The sequence below is a fragment of the Lucilia cuprina genome, chromosome 4, assembly GCF_022045245.1.
Source record: "Lucilia cuprina isolate Lc7/37 chromosome 4, ASM2204524v1, whole genome shotgun sequence".
Lineage (NCBI taxonomy): Eukaryota > Metazoa > Arthropoda > Insecta > Diptera > Calliphoridae > Lucilia > Lucilia cuprina.
The window spans coordinates 14,385,763-14,406,644 of NC_060952.1; the positions used below are offsets into that span (position 1 = coordinate 14,385,763).

The 20,882-nt window shown below is 25.3% G+C and overlaps 1 protein-coding gene across 1 annotated transcript in view; it reads left to right on the top strand.

The window, feature by feature from the left end:
• The first annotated feature begins 14,958 nt into the window (after positions 1 to 14,958).
• LOC124419858 overlaps positions 14,959 to 20,882 on the top strand; it is a 200,648-nt gene continuing 194,724 nt past the window's right edge. Inside the window, exon 1 of the mRNA XM_046950701.1 lies at positions 14,959 to 16,305. The gene's annotated coding sequence lies outside the window, so the exon portion shown is untranslated. The remainder of the gene's footprint in view (positions 16,306 to 20,882) is intronic.

The window sequence follows — 20,882 nt, forward strand, 5'->3', positions numbered from 1 at the left end:
AAGGTAAATTTAATCCTTAGTGGTTTTGTTTGTAAGGAAATAAATATTTTTAAAAACTTCTTAGAAATAAGTAGCAGAAGGGATAACTATTGTAAATAGAAATAGAAACAATTTTTAAGTTATTGCAATACTTATTATGCAATATATCTTATAAATTTTTTTTTTGATTCAGTCAGTGGCTTTATTGCGTTTTCACTGCCCCAATCATATATCAAACTATTCCTAGAAGATTTGCGTACAACACATACTTTTATAACACATATACATTGTTTAATTTAAAACAATCATATCTTGAGTCTATAATTAAATGCCATCAAGAAGATGGAGATTATTGCTTTTGTCATTCCGTTTGTAACATATCGAAATAGTGGCCGTAGACCCACAAAAATTTGTATTCTGGTTTATTACTAAACTTTTAAATTAAATTTTAATCAATTACTTCCTATGCATTAGGCATAAGTATTAGAAACATAAAATTTCCGTACATGTTTTTAAATGGACCTTATATAAGGATTCCCTCGTAAAACGGTTGCAAAAAAAATGGTCAAAAATGAGAGAATTTCGACATAGAAGCCAAAAACTCTCTACCAAATTCTACGAAGATAGGAACAGAAATTTTCATCATTTGATTTTAAAAATTAATACATATAAAACAAAGAGTGCAGTCTTAGTTACTAAGCCCTGATTAAATAAAATTTTCTAAAATTTAATGTTCATATTTATATCGATATATGTGATAATAAAATTTAACATAGAAATACAAATATAAATAATAAATAAGAAATAATGAATAAGAAAATTGTTACGACAATAACAAATATTAAAGTTTATTTATAAGAAAGCATTCCTTTTTGGCAATCATTTGATGGTGGGTATATAAGATTCGGCATGATCTAATGTTTTATGACTCTTACTTGTTTTATGACTCTTACTTGTTTTATGATATTCTTCTTGACTGTTTAATTTTGTTTTCTTTAAAAGAGCCACTTTAGCACTTTCAAAAGTATATTCTATTATAGTTTAGCAAACAAAAATACAAAAGACATTTTTAATTAGTTGCGACAAAAGAAAGGACATATAAAAAGAATGCACGAGTATCCATCAACATTTTAATGAAATGCCAACTAATTAAATTTAAAAAAAAGAATAAAGTGTAATTTGTCTATTATGGTTAGTTATTGGTATGAGAATGTATTTATTTATATAATGTTTCAGTTAATTGAATATTACGCAGAATAGTCCAACGATTAGTCGCAATATTATTGTGAATAAACCTCTAAGCATGATCTTTGTAAAATTTGATAAATCGAAAGTTTGCAGTAATTACTGATTGTTACACCGTACAACGAAATAAAAAAAATATGATATGTTTGTTATGTTAAAAATATGTAAAATAATGGTGTACATAAAATTAAAATATTTTTGCAACATTTACTTACAACGCGCTGCAGCGTGTCAACGTGTAAACTAGTTACTTATTTTATCATTGCTTTAATTTAAAATCTAAAAGCAACAGGGAACAAATAATATGTGCATGTTTAATTAAAATATACAATACAATGTCTTAAATAATTCACAATACCATTGCAGAAACAAAGCATTAATATAAGTATTTTATATCCTAGACTACTATAGCAGGGAGGAGGCGTTTGTGTTGATGTTTGTTACACCCAAAAAGTTTACCAATAGGTCCATGTAAACTTTGTGTGCACGTTGCCGGTTCAAGAACCAAAAAAGAAGCCTATTGAAAAAGGTTAATATCCATTATTTCGTATAGACCCCATACAACCGTATCCCCCGAAGAATACTTTTGAGTTCATAAATATGTTAAATGTTTTGTATCTCTCCAATAATCGGCAAAAAGTATACCAATAGGTTCAGAATTAAACAAAATAACGATAATAAATGTTTTGCAAAAATGTCAAAATATGTTCCAGTTTTAGTTAGAGAGTTTTGGATAAACTTGGATCCAAAGTTCATAAAGATCAACATCAGTTTCAAAAGTTGCGTCAATTTATACGAAATCCTCCTTACATGTATATTTGCAAATTCTATAAAGTAATGAAACATTTTCTAAATGTATATATATTTTTGGAAATTGTTTGAAAAAGTTGAAAATTTATTGAAATAGTTTTTAAATGTTTTCTAAATGTGGTAATTATAAAAAATGTCTTTGAATATAATTTTTTTTCAAAATTTTATTTACAGATGATTTTCTGATAACTAATTAACAATTTGCCTTCTTTCATAATATGTCTCTAAAGTTTTCAAAATATTTAATAACGATAATAATTTTGAAATCCTCATTATAATCTTTAATCTTTTTACTTTAAAGCGGTTCAGACTTATGAGCATCTTTTAAAGCAAATAAATTATTTGATGTAATTGAAAAGTTTCAAAAGAATTTTTAAGCAACATATACATACGTATACGTGTTAGACTTTTGGAAAATAATAATGAAAGCTACAAAAATATACATATTGAAAAAGATTTTATGAATTTTTGACACTTAAACATTGAATAGTACATACAATTAAAATGACAGATACATAGATGATGATTTTTTGCTTTCATATGTAGTATTGCGAAAAATCATTAATTCATTCATTTTTTCGTTTCAGAAATCTTTTAACGAAAACAATATTTTTTTTCTGTTGCTAACCTACTTTTAGAATGTGTTTGCACCCTACGGATAAAATATAATAGTATTTAATTTTACTAAAAATCTGTATGGTTCAATAGGTAGTATAAGTTATAAGATCAATTTCTAATTAACAGTTATTTTTTGAACATTTTACTGATGTGTGTAAAACTTATACTTTATAAAATGATGTGTATTTTGTTAGATAAAAAATCTTCCCTTTTTCTTTCCAAATCATTTATTTAATGAAATAAGTGTAATTATATCATTATAATATACTTTTTTATTAACTTACCAATTCAATGTATGTAATAGAATGTGAGATGTATGCATTTAATATATAGTTTCTTTTTAAGAAGGGTGCTGGATATATCTTAGTCTACATAAAAAAATTTGTTGTAATAATTTTTCCTGAAATCTGTAGCACCAAATATTTTCGTATTAATCACAGGAAAACGCAACGAGCCATAACTTCATAAAGTCGCAACATGATTGTACTATGTTTTAAAGGGGAGACAAATGTTTTGACTGAGTACACTTTGGTTGCTGCCACAGTATATGAGTGGCAAACAGAAACACACGTTCGAAATCAATACGTGAATGCGTAAATACAATGAGGTATGGCAGTTGTTATAATGGTAGAGTATATAGATGAATTTTTAGGTTAAGAGAAGCTACAGGCATAAATGCAAAAACGTGAAAAAGTAAAAGTTTGTTAAAATCTAATGTTTACAAACACTGTCCCAGTAGTTTTGAAAGCTACAGCTTCACAAAGTTTATTATAATAACAGAGCTACTAGATTGATTTGACTTGATTTTTTTTAACATAAATAAATTCTTTACAAAATATATATTTCGATTTTTTTTATATCTTAGGAATACAACAGGGAATTTTTAAAGCCTATTACTTATTTTGAATATGTCATATGAGCACCATTTGGTAAATATTTTTGAAAACGGCCTAGTTCACGAATAGTCTAAACTAAACTCCAAATAATTTGATAACAAATAACACCTGAGATATATTTTAAGAAGAGTAACTTAAGTACCATTTATTTTTAGTCGATCTAATATATATACGTACATATGTATATATAATATTTAATATATATAATATTTAACAGAAATTGTTTTTAAATTGGTAATTTCCTTAAGCTTTTTTTCAAATAGTAAAAACTTTTCTAAAAAAACAGATAAAATTTTCAAAAATGTTGTGGAAATTTTTATAGAAAATTTATATTGATCACGAATATCTAAGAAATTTTCAGTAAATAGAAAATGAAACGAGTTTTCTTCACAGGATAAGTATATGTTACTCAAGAATTTAATCATTTTTGAAATTTCTTTATATAGAACTGTTTAAATGAGTACATTGTCATATTCAAAACTGTAGGATACAAACTAGATTCGTGAAAGAACGGGTAGAATTGTATGTTTGTATGTAATGGATGAAAATTGAAACAAAGTGTCATTTGATGAAATATAACAAACACATACAATTCACATCAATTTTATCCAAACAATTTTTTACCAACACTTAAAGAAGTTTGATTTTTTTGCTGCCGCTGGTACGTTTTTTTGCTACCTACGTTTAAGTTTAGGACATAAATGCTAATTGGCTTAGTTGCCACGGGGCGTGTAATATTTGTAAGCTTATAAAAACACACGCATATTCTCTCATACTCATATGAATAAGTATATGAATTTATACGGGCTTATGTGTGCAAGGATACAGTGAGTGATATTAAATTGAAATTTATGATAAAATCACATTGGAATTAAGAAACATTTAATAGACTGACAGACAAATGATTTCTTGGATTTTTTTTAATTTCCTTAATTAGTAAATTTTCAAGTCATATTGTTCTAATACAAACTTGTCAAACATCCTTCGTCATACAAATAATTAAACACATTTTCAATTATTTTTACTCACTGTGATTACTATAGTGTACACACACGTAGATATGAAGGCTTATTTATGTATCCACAAATGTATACATGTTGTAGAAAGTTGTTTACTTTTAAATATATTTTTCTGAAACGTGATTATATTCATTTAGTTGTGTTCATTTTGGATATTTAATTCTTTCAAATAGCAAGTAAAAAAGAAGAGAAAGTAAGAATCATACAGTCAAGTATATTTTTGAACATTCATGTGAATGTAATTAAAAGTTTGATATGTTAATTTTCTACCCCCAACATACAAGCAAATAATTACATCTACATACATACGCAATTATTACACAATATATACATATGTATGTAAGTATATGCTATTTTATCGCTTTAAAAGTAAATAATGCTAAAGGCGATAAATTACCTTTAATAATGGTATTACATTTATTTAATACAAAATAAATTATATTTTTATTCATGAATATTTAGTCTAATTAGTTGAAATTTGTTGAGTATTTTTAATGAAAATTAATGTTTGTCTCCTACTTATTTATTCGCAATTAAATAGTTTTAAAATTTGTTTTTGTTGTAATTAAATAAATAATTTATTATATGTGTTTTCACTATTTTAATTATCTGGGTTTATTCTGTATTTATATGTATAATAAATACATTTTGATTTAGAAGATAAAAAGAAGAATTAAAAAATACTAAAGAACATAAAAATTTGTATCCTAGACTGTTTTATAAATACATACATACATATATGAAAAATATTTTCATTAAATTGTTATTAGTTCAATACATTAATTTTTCTAACCATTTCCGTTGTTTTGTCGAATATATTCTACAGTACAATAGACTATGTTTTAAGACATTTTTTTGACATTTTTTACTTTTGTTTTATTTTCTAGATGAAACTTAAAACTTTATTATATTTATAATTGTGGTTTTGAAAGATCTTTAATATTTTTAAAGTATTTAAAAATAAGATTTTAAGAAATTACACCTTCCAACAAAATAAGAAAAAATCGACACGAACCGGATGAAATACGTCTGATGATATAGATTTAAAGGAGAAAATCTGTTTTTTTACATTTTCATTTGGTGATCCTGTGTCCCTTTAAAAGGATTTAGCAATTTTAAAATACTTTTACTTTTCAAGAAATATTTCGTATTATTTTTATTTTATACCGCAAGGATAAAAATTTGCTAAAAATGTCGTTTAAAATTTTATCCTTTAAAACCTATTTAAATTATCAAATTTCTTTTTTCTAAAAAAGGACACAGGAAAATTAAAAACGCAATTTGTCTCTATTAAATTTATAGTTTCAGACGTATATTATCCGGTTCGTGTCTAATTTTAAGTGACGGTGTTATCACTAATGACTACTTTTGAAAAAGTGTTTTTTTTTACAACGTATACAACACAATTTCATTTAATAGCCTAAAAATAGTATTTTGCTAGATCGGACTATATAGATTTAAATTGTATTGCATTGATATAAGTGTTAGATAAGAACATATTGATGGTACTTTTTGGTGACAGTTTTTCGAATGTCATATATATATATATATTTGGTCTTTAACTTTGATGATCTATAACTCATTGGGGAGAACTTTAATTCAAAAAATATTATTTTTCCCGAATTCGGCATACTAAAATTATCTTAATATAAGAATTCAAGTATTTTTCTCGACATAAATTATTTTTGACCCTGATTTAAAATTGATTCAATTATATAAGATTTCTTAAAAATTTAGAAATTATAAATATTTTTGCTAAGAAATTTGTAGGAAATTTCCTAGAAATATTTATTTTAAATTAAAAAAATAATTAAAAATTATTTAATTTCTTTCTATGAATTGTGAACTTATTGATGATTTTCTATAAATAGGAAATTAATTTATATAACTTAAAACTTCATCGAAAATTGTATGTTAATTAATAATTTGTTTACATTTTAAATTTATCAAAATTTTTCATAAATTTAGAATTTTGATAAGCCGAGAACAGAAACTAAAATAAAGAAAACATTTTTTTTAATTTAAAATATATCCGAAATTGTTTTTGTAATTTGAAATTTTTTCAAATACAATTTGTAGAAAGTTCTTACGTAAATAGTGTTTTGATATAAAAAACAAAAAGTTTTCTTTTCTATCATATTTGAAATCACTAGAGTTCATATGGCTTACAAAACAAGTTGACCATGTATCCTACACCAATTACTAGAATAAAGTCTTTCTAACTTCTTTTTATAAAATATTTATGTTGAACTCTAACTTCGATAAATTCTTAAAAAAATAATATTGTGAAGGAGGATTTAAAAATACCAAAAAAATGTACACTCACATGAATTAATGGTTTTAGAGCTATATGTAAATATTTAAGTAAATTTCTTAAAGAGCTTCTTATCGGGGTCGTCGAAATTAGTAAAAAACATAGTTACTACGATTCTTGTCGAGATACGAGTATATTAAATATAATTATGAACCAAATGTACTATTCGTAAAAATCAGTTCTGTGAAAAAATGGGACGATCTGAACCATTCTCAACAGTCTTCTAAACTTATTAAATACTCATGTTTCTAATTTCAATAAATTACCTTGCTACCTGGTTTACATGAACCTACAGTTGGATGGCAGAACATATGTATGTAGCTAAATGGACTAAGCCGATTGTTATGTTAAAGAATCAATATTATACGTTACAAACATCAGCACAAACCCAATACCCTACCCTCGTTTTGGGTATAAAAACTCCAAAGCGATTTAATATAGAAATAAAAAAATGATATAAATTAACATATTCCTTATAAATGTAATACAATTTATTTCAAAAAAAAAAAAGTCAAATCACTTTGTTACAGACCACAAGTCTCTGGACTAGTAGCGTTGCATTAAGAAATATGACTCTGTACAGGTTAAGTAGACACTATGCAGGCAATATCACGAGTGTTATATTTATGCAGATTTGGAGCAGCAGTAGATTCTTAAGTTGAATATGATGAATGTTACAGTTTTTATCGCAAAACTTACGTTGTTGGTCGCGATGACAAATTATACAACATTGCCGTTGGTAAGTATTAAATAAAATTATAAATAACAAAAGAAAATAAGATACATACAATGCTATAAGAAAAAAATAAAATGTTGACTGAACTGATGTAAGGAGATAGACTGCTGTGCTTCAAACTAACGCTTGTTTTTCAAGTGTATAATACAAAAAGTGTAAAAGAGAAGAAATTATGACTTACAGTCAGTCACATTTATGCTCTAATGAAGAATGAAAAATATTAAGTCTAAGAAATGAAGTGTTTTGTTAGTGTTTGTGTTAAGAAAATTAAAAAAATTGCTAATAATAGCAATACCAACAGCAATACATTTTAAAAAATATATACACATTTTTTTTTTTTAAGAAATACATTGCAAATGAAAAATTTACAAAATACGCAAATTTAATAAACTTTCTGTTGGATTTGGTTATATCAATATTTTATCACATCATTTACGAGTAGGGAATTATAATCCTTAAAGTAATGTGACTGCAATAAATCATGCGGTATCAGAATATGAAAAAACACACCCCATATGCAGATGAGAAGTTGTAGTCTATGGGGGTTAGTTTTAATCATATAAAAAATATGACTTTTTTAAGGAAATTGTATTTAAATATTTTAGGAAGTCATAAATATACATATATCACATTGTTAAGTTATAATCATTTTGTGGAAATATTTTCTTATGATTTAATTAGTGTTTATACATAAAAATAACAAGAAAATATGTATATATATATGGTATGGTGTAAAATTTGGATTTTTTAACCAAGGGTAACAGAACAGGAGTCATATTAAGAAAAAGTCTTGAAATTTTTATATATTTTACAAAAAAGACTTTCTTAAATTATTATATCTATTATATCTATCAAAAAATATTAAATATATTGATTTCACCTCTCCATTTATAACACATAAACATATTTGTCCAAGATCAAGAAAAGTACATATGTGTATATATTATGTTCTTTATTAACGTTTCCGCATAGCCCCGAAAGATTTAACAAAGATTTGGCTCATCGGTTTTATTATTGCAAAATTTTATATTTATTATTATCATGTCAAAAAGAAAATTGTGAACTTGAAAAAATAAAAACTTTATATTCATGATCAAAATTCCAAAAACAAAAGTATTTTTTAATGTTCTTATCTAAATTAGGCGTATACTTAATAATTTAATATCAATAAATATAATAATTTAATATCAATAAATATATAAATAAAGATAAATACAATTTCACAATGTGAAACTTTTTAAATGAAAAAATGAATATGATGTTTTAATTGTTTTTATTTTATATTTTTAAAATTTTTTTGACTAGATGACAAGATCTGCAAATTTGCATCAGCAAAAAAAAAAAAAAAATAAAAATCGGATTGCAAGACATGAACATGGCTTTGGGCAAAACTGGGATTCAACTTAAAAAAAAATTGTATTAATCAAAAAAATAAAAAAAAAATTACTTGGCTGGATTTAGTCCTATGCGTACATAGCTACCAGAGCTCAAGAGTTTTTTCTAGTGGGCTAATTATTTTTTTTTTAGAATTTTATTATTATTATTTTTATTATTATTATTACTATTACAAAACGTAAATTTTTAGTTGTAATTTGTCAAAATAATCTTTTTTGAAAACGACACACCTGGTTATGTTATATTTTCTATTTAATTTCAATTAAGCTGGCGCTACAAAATAGCTTTATACTCACATTACATAACATGTGAATATACATATATCTTCATATTGTTAAATATTCATAAATAAAAATCTAAGAATTGAAAATATATGTATAATTTTTGTTCTAGTATTTTGTTTTATTCTTAGGTTCATTTATTTTGATTTCATTCATTTTTTTTTCGTACATTTTAAATCTTAATAATATATTGCCATTTGTCATGCGACACTAAAATGTGCGCCATTATTTGCACATTTACAATAGCTATAAAGGTAATGAATATACATGAAAACACATCACCCAGAAATTCATGGGGTCATCACCGCACTAGCTTTTCAATCTACTGACTGTCTTTACTACCGTTTACGTTAGTGGAATTTTATGAAATTGTTGGATGCATTGACTCTTTCTTAAACTGCTGGGCAGTTAAATACAAACATATATACATACGAGTAGTTGAATATGTAAAATTATATATGTAAACAGATATGTACGACAATTGTATATGAATTTCACAAACATACGAACATTTTAAAAATTTACTTACGGTAATTTTATAAAACAAGCCTAAATACTTATCAACATATTTACTATATATGTATATATGAAAGTGTATGTCTGTATGTTTACTATAAGAGCATAATAAAAGATACTTTAAATGTTGAAAATTACAAATATTAATTTACAATTTCACCTAGTAAAAAATAACCCAGTAAAAAAACTTACAAAGAAGCTAAAAAATTACTCCATGAAAGTACTGAAGTACTCAAGAAGTAATTTTTATTTTGAAGTGATTTGGAAATATTGAAGTATTAATATTAGAGTAAAAATTATTTTGGTTTGAGTAGTATTAACCAAATTACACACATTTAACATAAAAATCCGAAGTAAAATTTTTCAATTCAAAAAAAATTTTTCTTTATGAAAAATTTGAATTATAATTACTTTATTGGAAGTAATTGAAAAATTACTTGCATTGAAGTTAAAATAGCTGCAGTTGAACTAGTCATAAATTATTTTTTTTGGAAGTCCTTCGTTTATTTTTTGCTGGGACACTTAAGACTATGCGTTTGTTCAGTAAAAAACGTAATAAAAATATAAAGAAAAAAGCGCTAAATGAAAAGTTTATATTAAAGGAACAAAAAATTAAATAATACTCACAACGATATATAAAAAATACGTTCTGGAAAATATTTTTTGAACACACATTGTTTTAAAATTTGTATGTTTTTTTTACATACGTTTAATAGAATTTTTATGGTGTATGGTTTTATTTAAAATTTTATAATACGTTTTTTATTTCGATGAAGTAAAATTTTTGGGGTCAATTTTAGCTTACCTGTTCATCTTTGTGTAAACCAACTTTGAGTATATCAAAAAATGACAAATTTAAATGATAAATATGCTAAATATATTTCTTGGTAAAATACATAGTAATTTTATATTTATTTACAACAGTTTAATAGTTTTCTACAATGTCGACATTAATGGGAACATTAGGGTGAGTTAAGGTGAGGGACAAGTTATTAAAACAAGTACATTTTTTCATTGAGCGGTAGACTAACTATTTTTGAAAAACATTGTTGAGTTACTTAAGTTTTTTAAGAAGTTCTTCAGTAATCGTTATACACAGTGTTGTCAGGTTAGCTTTTTTATCATTTAATCTCGAAAATTTTGTTTTAGCTTCTAACTTTTTCTAGTCTATTTTCCGGTTTCTTATTTAGCTTTTAAAAGGCTAAAATGTTAAAACTTTATAATTTAAACAGTTCACTATAATATTTTTTAGATTTCAAATCATTAAAGCTAAGTTTTTTTTTTTTTTTTTTTTTTAATTTTAGTTTTATTGAAATTTTTTTAATTGAAAGTTAATTTGTGATATAATGAATAAAATCTAACGAAGATCTATAATTTTGTCTATGAAAACCAAATGGAAAGTGTATAGATTACAATATATTGGAATTTTTGTCGTTAGCCAATCTGCTCTACTTTTATTAAAATCTGCTATGGTTAGCCAGAGTGTTACTTCATTTGCATTACTCTAATGCCGTTTTAATAGCAGCTCTGTTAGGTTGTATCAAAAGTAAGATCATTTTTATCAAAACGTTGAAAGTAGAAGGAACAATCTAAGCATTATATTCTCCCAATGAAAATATTATAAGTGGGAAGTTGCTGGCAGTAATAATTGCTGTATGCAAAGCAGACATGCAAGCCGGTTTGCTCTCCCCTTCAATTATTACTATTGCACTTGCAATGAAAGTGGAAAGAGAAGAAACAGCCTTTTAAATTCCCTGCGAATACCTTACTCCAGCCACTGAAACAAAATCTTTTTCAATTACCTCACAGCCAATATAGGACAGAATTTTTCCGACTCTACTTTACTGTTTGTGATCTGTGATCTATCACGATAGCACACAAAACATATGAAAAAAAGAATGAGATTCGTAAACAAAGTTGAACACAAACATAAATTTTTAAATTGAAAATTACGACCTGTAGCATGCGCACACAGACGGACGGACATAGCTAAATCGACTCAGAAAGTGATTCTGAGCCAATATTTTTGGGTGCTACAAAGATCAGCACAAACGCATAATCCCCTAATAAATACTAGTTACCGGTACCGTCAAAGACATGGAATAACACTAAATGGTAGGTTAAATAGTTAGTTTGGGACTGTCCCACAGAACTGCTGGGAAGTCAAATACATGACGACATACGTATGTAAATATAAAATTTTGTTTACGTTCTTATAGTTTTAATAGTCTTGCTAGATATTCTACGTTTCATGTTTTTTTATACATAGTCTTTGTTTCTGTCTTTCTGTCTTTACAGCTTGGCCTGTCCAGTAAATTTTTCTTATTGTTGTTGTTTTTGGATAAATAGAAAATTTAGGGAACAAAATAAAAAAATAAATAAAACATTTTACATATTGTCTATACACGTATTTACATACAGGCGAAAATGTTCTGTCTGTGATTTTTTACAGAGCAAATGTTTCTTCTTTTCCGCTTTATTATCGTTGCCGACTTCGCTGTCATCATCATTTTTTTCGGTGTGTGTTCATAAAAAAAAAATTTATTTAAACTAGATTTTGTCATTGCTAAATATTCAATTATGTTGAATTTAGTTAAAAAATGTTTGTTGGAAATTGTTTAAATTCTTTTGTTTGGAAAAAATATTGTCATGTAATGCTACCCGAAGGACCTTTTGTTTTATTCCTTTCTTTTTTAAGAATGTTTATTGATGACTTGCAGTAAAAGTTCATATTAAAAGACTATGTTTAGCATAATAATGTTTAGTTATATTTATTTAAATATGTTAAAATCGCTAAATGACTGAAATTGAATTCGGCAAGTTATGGGTGAGGGTGGGAGGTAATGTGTTAAGAATTTTATGATGTTGTAAATAGTTTTTATATCCTATGGGGTACTACGGTATTCGAATAATTTAATTTTATTTGGTTTAATATTGGTTGACATTATTTCCTTCTTATTTTTTAATACATGCACTCGAATACAAAATGTTAAAAAAGCTGCTGCAAAATGTTGGTGTATTAAAATTGGAATTTCTAACATATATTTCATTTCTACTAACGTACAAAACCATAGCATCCTTTTGGTTATATTTTTATAGTCTACGGTGACTATTATTTTTTAAAGAGCTTTAAACTGCAGATAAGAGAACGTTCATTAACTAATTATACTTTTAATCAGAAATTATGATGAAATTCGGCATAAATGAATCGCTTCTCAAGAATTCATGAGATTCGGCCCATACATAAAATATTAGACTAGAAATGGAACACTTAAAGACCTACTAAATATGATATATGTAGTTCAATTTTTTTTATTTCATACATATACCAACCCAATGTTATTTGTTTAGACATCATCAAAGTTAATGGTGCTAAAAAGTCTTCAATTTCAGGGAAATAATCAGTATTTCCCCATATTAAGGGTAGTTTTTTCATATAACCTGCTGAATAAAGAGAATTATTTTGATACAATTTTAAATAAAGAGAATATTATTAATAAAACTCTTATATAATTAAAAGGGCCATTGGAAAGCTTTAAAGCGCAGGACTCTTTTGAAAAAAAAGGATTTTTTATTGAGAATTAACTATAAGTTGAGTAAAATTGTTTACTGAAGGAATTTTTGTTGTTGTTATTTTTCGCCAAATTAAAAAAAGAATGAACATAAACAAGTATTTTGAAAAAAGCTTGTGTGATTATGAATGAATATCAATGGATTTTTAAACAAATTTGTTATATAGATTTCAAGATGTGTATGTAGAAAAGTAGGTAACTTTTGTAATTTAAAATAATGTTATCAATACTTCCGTTTTACTGCTCTCTAAATATTCACGTAAAAAATAACTTTAGACGTAATGGATTAAAAAACTTTAAAAACTCTTATTCAAAATTATACAAAATAAAATTTCTGAACTTTTTATTTGTAATGACTTATTTAAGAGCTTATTGTAAGAGTAGTTATATATAACGGCGTTGCTTTCGGTTTTAAAGTAATAAGTTAAAATTACTTCGGATGAGTAATAATGTATTAGGTTTTAATTGTTTTTAAATTCATAACGGTAATATAAGTTTTTGTTTAGATCATTTATGATTTTGGTGATATAAATGCATTTAATTAAAAAAGTACAAAACCGTAAATGCGATATTTTTGGGAGATTGATTCCATAAAGATAAATAATTTCCAACGTTATATTTATTTATAAATAATTTTTTACTTAAAACATAGAACCAGTTATATTCAAATATTATCCTCAATATTGACAAACACAGAATATTTATAAATAAATTAAATGTAAATCATATGTTTTAAACATTCAAATAAATATTTTAAAAATCTTTCACTCTCAAATTATTTTTAGCTTTATGCAAAACAACAACATTGGGATAGGTTGAATTGTTGTTTTTATTTTTTAAAAATAAAAAACTCTCAACCAAAATATAATACTCATATTTAAATTCACATAAATATACATACAAATTTATGTATGCATGTAAATACGAATGTGTAAGTTGACGAGAAAAAAGAAGGAAAAAGAAATAAAATAAACAATATTATCCTATTTTTACCTAAGGATATTTTTATTTGTACGTCGAGAATCACAATCATAAGCGGTGTCAAAATGAATTATATGTGAAGGTTTTATTACTATTTATTTCCTTCACAAACACCAACAAAAACAACGAAGCAAAAAAGAAAAATAACCTACAAAACATACTTTTGCACAATTGCTTATGAGAAAATTTAATTGTTTTCTTTGTGGGAGCGTAAAATGGTAGGAGAGTGCGTGTTAACACAAGAGTACTAAGGGATATAGTTTTTTAAATTACGCTGAAAAGAATATTTGTTTACTACGCCACTTTTAGCTCTCTTTATATTTAATTTTGAGAGTTAAGTAGACTTTATAAAACGAATACAAGTAAATATATATAGGAATGTTATTTGATTTTTAGAATATCTAGTCGTATTTTTGAGGGCACTCATTTTTATATATTGTTTGTTCTCTGGTTTTACTTGAGAGTGTGGAAATAGGGATATTTTCTGTTTTACTTTCGTATAGTAAAAGGAAAAAACCATATTAAGTTTTTGTGGCTCGTGTTTTGTTATAGATGTGCGACGATAAAATTTTCGCACTTAACTAGTGCTCAGTTTAATATTCGTATCTGAACGTAACGTTTCGTCCTGGAGCGAGGCTACGCAACTTTTTTTAAGTTAGGAAAAAACAACGGTGTGTAGTATGGCAAAAAATTAAAGTATTTTAAATAAAAATAAAGTTAAATAGAAAAATCATAAGCCTTTAATATATGCGAATTTGGTGCAAAAAAATTAAATAAAGTGTAATTAAAATAACAACAAGTTATAAGTGTTTTTGGAAAAAAACAATTTAAATTTTATTTAATTCAAACGCGTTATTTTCATTTCTTATATAAAGAAAATGTGGCATACCACCTACTTACTCCTCGGCATCCAAACATTTAATATTATTTAATAGAAAATTCATTTCACGTCGTTTGTTACGCGTTGCACGCGTTACGGTCACATCGTTGTTGTTTTCTACATAATCATCAGCTTCATTATTAACACTGGTAACATCATTGTCATCATGGTAATATTATAAAAATCGGTCATCCTTAATACTCGTATCAAGTAAAGTAGCTATAAGAATATATAGAAACTCGTAGATGTCGTATCTGACGGTTGTCATACCTACCGACAATCGCTAATAGCAAAATTTTAAACTCCAACACAGAATACCACGCATATCAAATAATGACAAATAACAGCAAAATCATCTGCTAATGAAGGCCATGTAACGTGCTTTCCCAACTACTTAACACAATCGACATCACATCAACAATTTTGTTTGCCTTAACGCAGAAAAAAATAAATTATGATTGTGCTAAAAAGAAAATTAATTTAATTAAATTAATAAATTGTAGCAACATACATATACAGATAAAGTTATCGGAGAAAAAATAGAAAATGAAAAATGAAAGAAAATTTATGCTAAAAACGTGTTAAAAAATCTATAAAAGAAAATGTGTCAGTAATAATAAAAAATAGAAGAAAAAGAAAACACATTCAATATTTACATAAAGAAAACCCGAAAAAAATTCAAAAACAACAGTGATGAATTTATAATGAAAACGTCATGTCAAAATGTTTACTTTAGATAAAGCAAATTGAAAAAAATAAATTGCTTAACAAAAATGAATAAATTTTAAAGCTAGCAAACAAATAATAGCTCCCCGTACATATCCTTAGTAAATAAAATCATATCCTTAAAGAAAAGAAAAAAATATCTTAAAAAATTCCACTAATGGTTTAATTATAGCATTAATTGAAATAAGAAAAAAAATCTTTAAATAATAATTATAATTAAATAATAAAGTAATAGTGTAGTGCAGTGTTAAAATAATTGAAAATATATCAACGAAGACCTTTTTAATAAAATTGTTGTTAATTTATCGATTAAAATTTTGTAAATTTTTATAAAAAAGTAAGTAATTTAAATAGTTTTAGTATTTATATTTTTATTTTCATTAATTTTTTATCTATAATCAAAAAATACTGGGCATTTTATTTTTGTTATTCCGTTTACAACAAATCGAAATATTTTGAAATAGCTTGTAGACCCATAAATATATATATTCTTGGTTCCTGTTAAATTCTAAAATGATCTATCCATGTCCTTCCGTTTGTCTGTTGTATGCACGATAGCGACTAAATGACAAAAAATTAAAACTTTACATAAATATTCTTCATTGATAAGCACTATATTGGTATTCCAAATGGGCAATATCGGCCCATATATTCATGGTCCCTTCAATACAGCTAAAAAAATTCATGAATATCTTAATTATGTCCTACAACAATTTTGAAAAGTGTGGCGGACACATGAAGGTTCATAATTGATGCTACGCACCTCGAAAGTACCCATCAAAAAATTCGCTCGTTGCATAATATCAAAAAAATCCGTAACAGATAAGTTTTATATAAGTTTCCCTTTACTAAATGACTTTACCGCTCATTAGCGTCAAAATTCAATACAAAAAAGCTTTATAAGAACAGAAATCCTAATCCCTAATTTTTTGTGGTCTGTAAGTGACCCTTTTTCCCATATAAGATACTGACTTTAACTTTGATATCTGGAGAATGCATGTATACAGATAGAATTTAGCAGAAAAAGTTTTCTACTAACCAAAGTCGCCCTTCCAAATGGCGATCGGTCTATAATTGGCCCCCAATATGAGTTCAACTTCATATATGCATATAGAGAAGGAATTTAAAAAAAATTGTGTTATACGAATGGAAATCTCTAAAAAAAATTATGAGGATCGCTTTATAATTGCTCCTTACTCACATATACAAAAAAAAACATAGTAAAATAAATAGAAGTGTTACTGATGGTAAGAAATATTACTCTCTGACATGTAAAAGTTTTGTGTGAATTAAATACACTTGTATGAGTGTACAAAATGTATCCGAATAAATCATACCCTATCACATTGCGAGTAAGATGCAATAAGTTACATAGTAGTTTTTTTAGAAATTATATTTAAGAGATTGTCTAATTTTATAAAAGGAAAACAGCATTGCATTGACAAGAGCTACTAACTTTAAGACATAATCATGCCGTTTCCATTTGTGTGTAGGGTGTATTTAAACTGCATTTAGACTTCATTGAAATTAACAATAATCGTTTATATTAAACGTTAATTTAAGCATTTACACAATTCCTTTCCTATAGTCCTTGCTGCAACAATACTTATTGTAAAAAGTAGTAATTTTTCCACAAAATTATTAAAAACGATTTCAAAAGAAAAAAAAAAAAAAACGAAATTTTCAATTGTTTTTATTTTTTTAATATTATATTCAATTGGCCCAACCAATATTTTTAAGTGTCTATATAAACACAACGAGTTTATTTGAAATTTAGAATAATTTTAAATGAAGATCTTTCTTGCATGGGTGAACTGAAATTTAATTAAAATGACTTATTAAAACTAGTGCATTCTCGCGACTTAGATTATGACAGCAGACTTTGGTTTTGTCATTCTCAGTTTCATTTCTATGTGTACCTATTCTATGCATAAAAACGTTTTATGTTTTTTTTTAAATAAAATAGAAATTTTCTCTTGCAATGATCTGGATTATTTAAAATCTATCTAAATATGTAAGAAAAGCTAGTATTCTCACTCGAGGACTTTTGAGTTTTTATGATATTATTAAACGGAGAAATTGCAAATTTCGTATTTATTAGTCTAGAGATAATTTGTGTTAATTTTGAACGAAGCTTTTGTAAAAAATTCTAAACTGTTTTTAAATTTTGTAACATACTTACAATGTACTACAAATTACTTTAAGCAATTTAATGATTAAAAGTTTTATTAACTCAGGTTAAAACCACTTTTAGCTCTCAAATAAAAGTCTTATGTGAAATTTATATCTTTAAAATCACGCAGCATAGTTTTATGAACAAGGACATCCTATAAGTATTAATTTTTTCAAGAACTTTTATAAATGAATTCATTTATAACTAATAAACCTTTTTAAATAGAAACGTCACCTAAATAATTAATGTGTAATGTTATCGAGTTATATATTTTTTTTTAGATTTTTGTCTAAAATACAATAAATATATCTTTATTATTGTGTAAGCGCCCCATTTGTATGTATATATTTTTTTTAAATAAAAGTGCGTGACAGTAATTAACTTGTTGTCTATTCTATGTATGAATATCGTGTTAAAATGTATTTTATATAAAATTGTATAATACTATAATTAAAAACTCATATTGTTAAGAAAAAAATAAGGTTTAATTACCAATAACGATGATGAGGAAAATATAGGAAAATTCATTAAAAATGTATGTATATAAAAGTTTTTTTTTCAAATGATTATAACACATAATTACAAAATATTTTAGTTTTGGGAAGCTAAATTAATAAAAAGGTTATTTACTCAAAAATTATTGAAATTTGTTTAAATATTTAAAATGACTTGTACATACAGATATGTAATTAATATTTATTAGAGAAACATAATTATAACCACAAACGTATAAGTAATAATTACTTATTGATATTGATAATTTATTAATAATACGCTACAGGTGACATTTATATTAAATATTTTCATTATAATATTGAACATATTGAATGTAAAGGAATTTATTTCATTAAAATAATTCAATTTGTAAAAATATTTATTAATTAATACTTTCACTTTATAATTTCTTTAAAATTGATAAAGAAATTTATTTATTATCGAATTAATTACTACTGATTTACAATGTTGTTGATAATTATTTTTGAAAAAAATTGTAATATTTATAAATACATTTAATTTCTTTATTTTAGTATAGAATATAAGTATGCAAATGAATAGGTATTTGGATTAATAAAGACAAAAGGACCATGCAATCAAATGAAAGTGAATATTTGAAAGTTTAAAATATTTTTGTTTAAGGCGTTAAAAATACCAAAACTATTAAAGACTTATTGAGAATAAAATTTTTATTTTATACTCATATATATTATAAAATTCTAAATTGAAAACGAAAATTGGTTAAAGTTTTTAGTATTTTTAAAATCTAAAATTTCAAAAATCGACTTAAGTAAAGAAGATTTAACAAAAATGTCAAGATATATTATTATAAGTTCCTATTTATTTTACAAAATTTTAACACTTTTCATACGGTTTTTTGCAGGGATTTCCGATAACCGATTTGGCTACTATTTAACCCTAGATAATTGTTAACACTAATGGGTAGAATAAGACCCATCAATGTACATTAGAGTGCACCAAAAAAACTATGTTACGAATTTTGCCCGTCCCCCCCTAAAATTGTTGTACGGGTTATAAAAATAAGTCGTGCAAAAAAATTAGGTCAATAGGACTACGTTAACTGGTGCCGCAACGGCTCTGAAGTTTGAAGATGCATTTACAAGGGGAAAATATGCATTTTTTCAATTTTCACAAAAGTTTTGTCATTAAATAATTTGTTTTATATTTTATTGTCAAAGAATCGTAATGTACACAGAATTAGCGTTACAAAAAGATAAAAAACATAAAAATTGGTTGAAAAATGTAAAAGTTATTAAAAATTCCCCAGGCCATTATTGTGTTTAGAGCACTTGAATTCGAAATGTCATAAAAAATAAACAAATTTTTGAAAATATTCTAATAAAACAATTGTATTACTTAAAATACATCTGTTGTTACTTGAATATGAGTTTTTGTCCTTATAGAATAACGAAAACCTGTTCTCAGCTATGGTCGAAAAATTTTGATATTTTTAACGGTCGTTTCAAAATTCAAATTTAAATTTTTTTTATACTTTGTTAAACAAATTTCAGTATTTTTGGGAAAACTCATAGGGATTTATGGACAACAGATTAGGGAATAAAACAGTAAACAGTTTCCATCAAAAATTGCAAATATTACAAAATTTGACCTTTAAAGTTTATGGGTTAGTGGCATCCAAATTGCATGAAACTCTTGATTTTTATTTAGAAATATGTGTTTACTAATAAATTTACAAAAGGTTCCATTTAAAATACACAACAATATAATAAAAAGGCTAATTTTGCAAAATATTACATAAAAATGCATTCAAATTACATTCAAATTGCTATATAACTATAAGAGGTATTGACCTCATTTTTTTACTGTTTTATTCCCTAATCTGTTGTCCATAAATCCCTCTGAGTTCTCCCAAAAATATTGAAATTTGTTTAAAAAAGTATTAAAAAAAAATTAAATTTGAATTTTGAAACGACCGTTAAAAATATCAAAATTTTTCGACCATAGCTGAGAACAGGTTTACGTTATTCTATAAGAACAAAAACTAAAACTCAAGTAAATACAGATGTATTTTAAGTAATACAATTGTTTGAATTCAAGTGCCCTGAGACACGATAATGGCCTGGGGAATTTTTAATAACATTTAAATTTTTCAACCAATTTTTGTGTTTTTTATCTTTTTGTAACGCTAATTCTGTGTACATTACGATTCTTTGATAATAAAATACAAAACAAATTATTTAATGACAAAGCTTTTGTGAAAACTG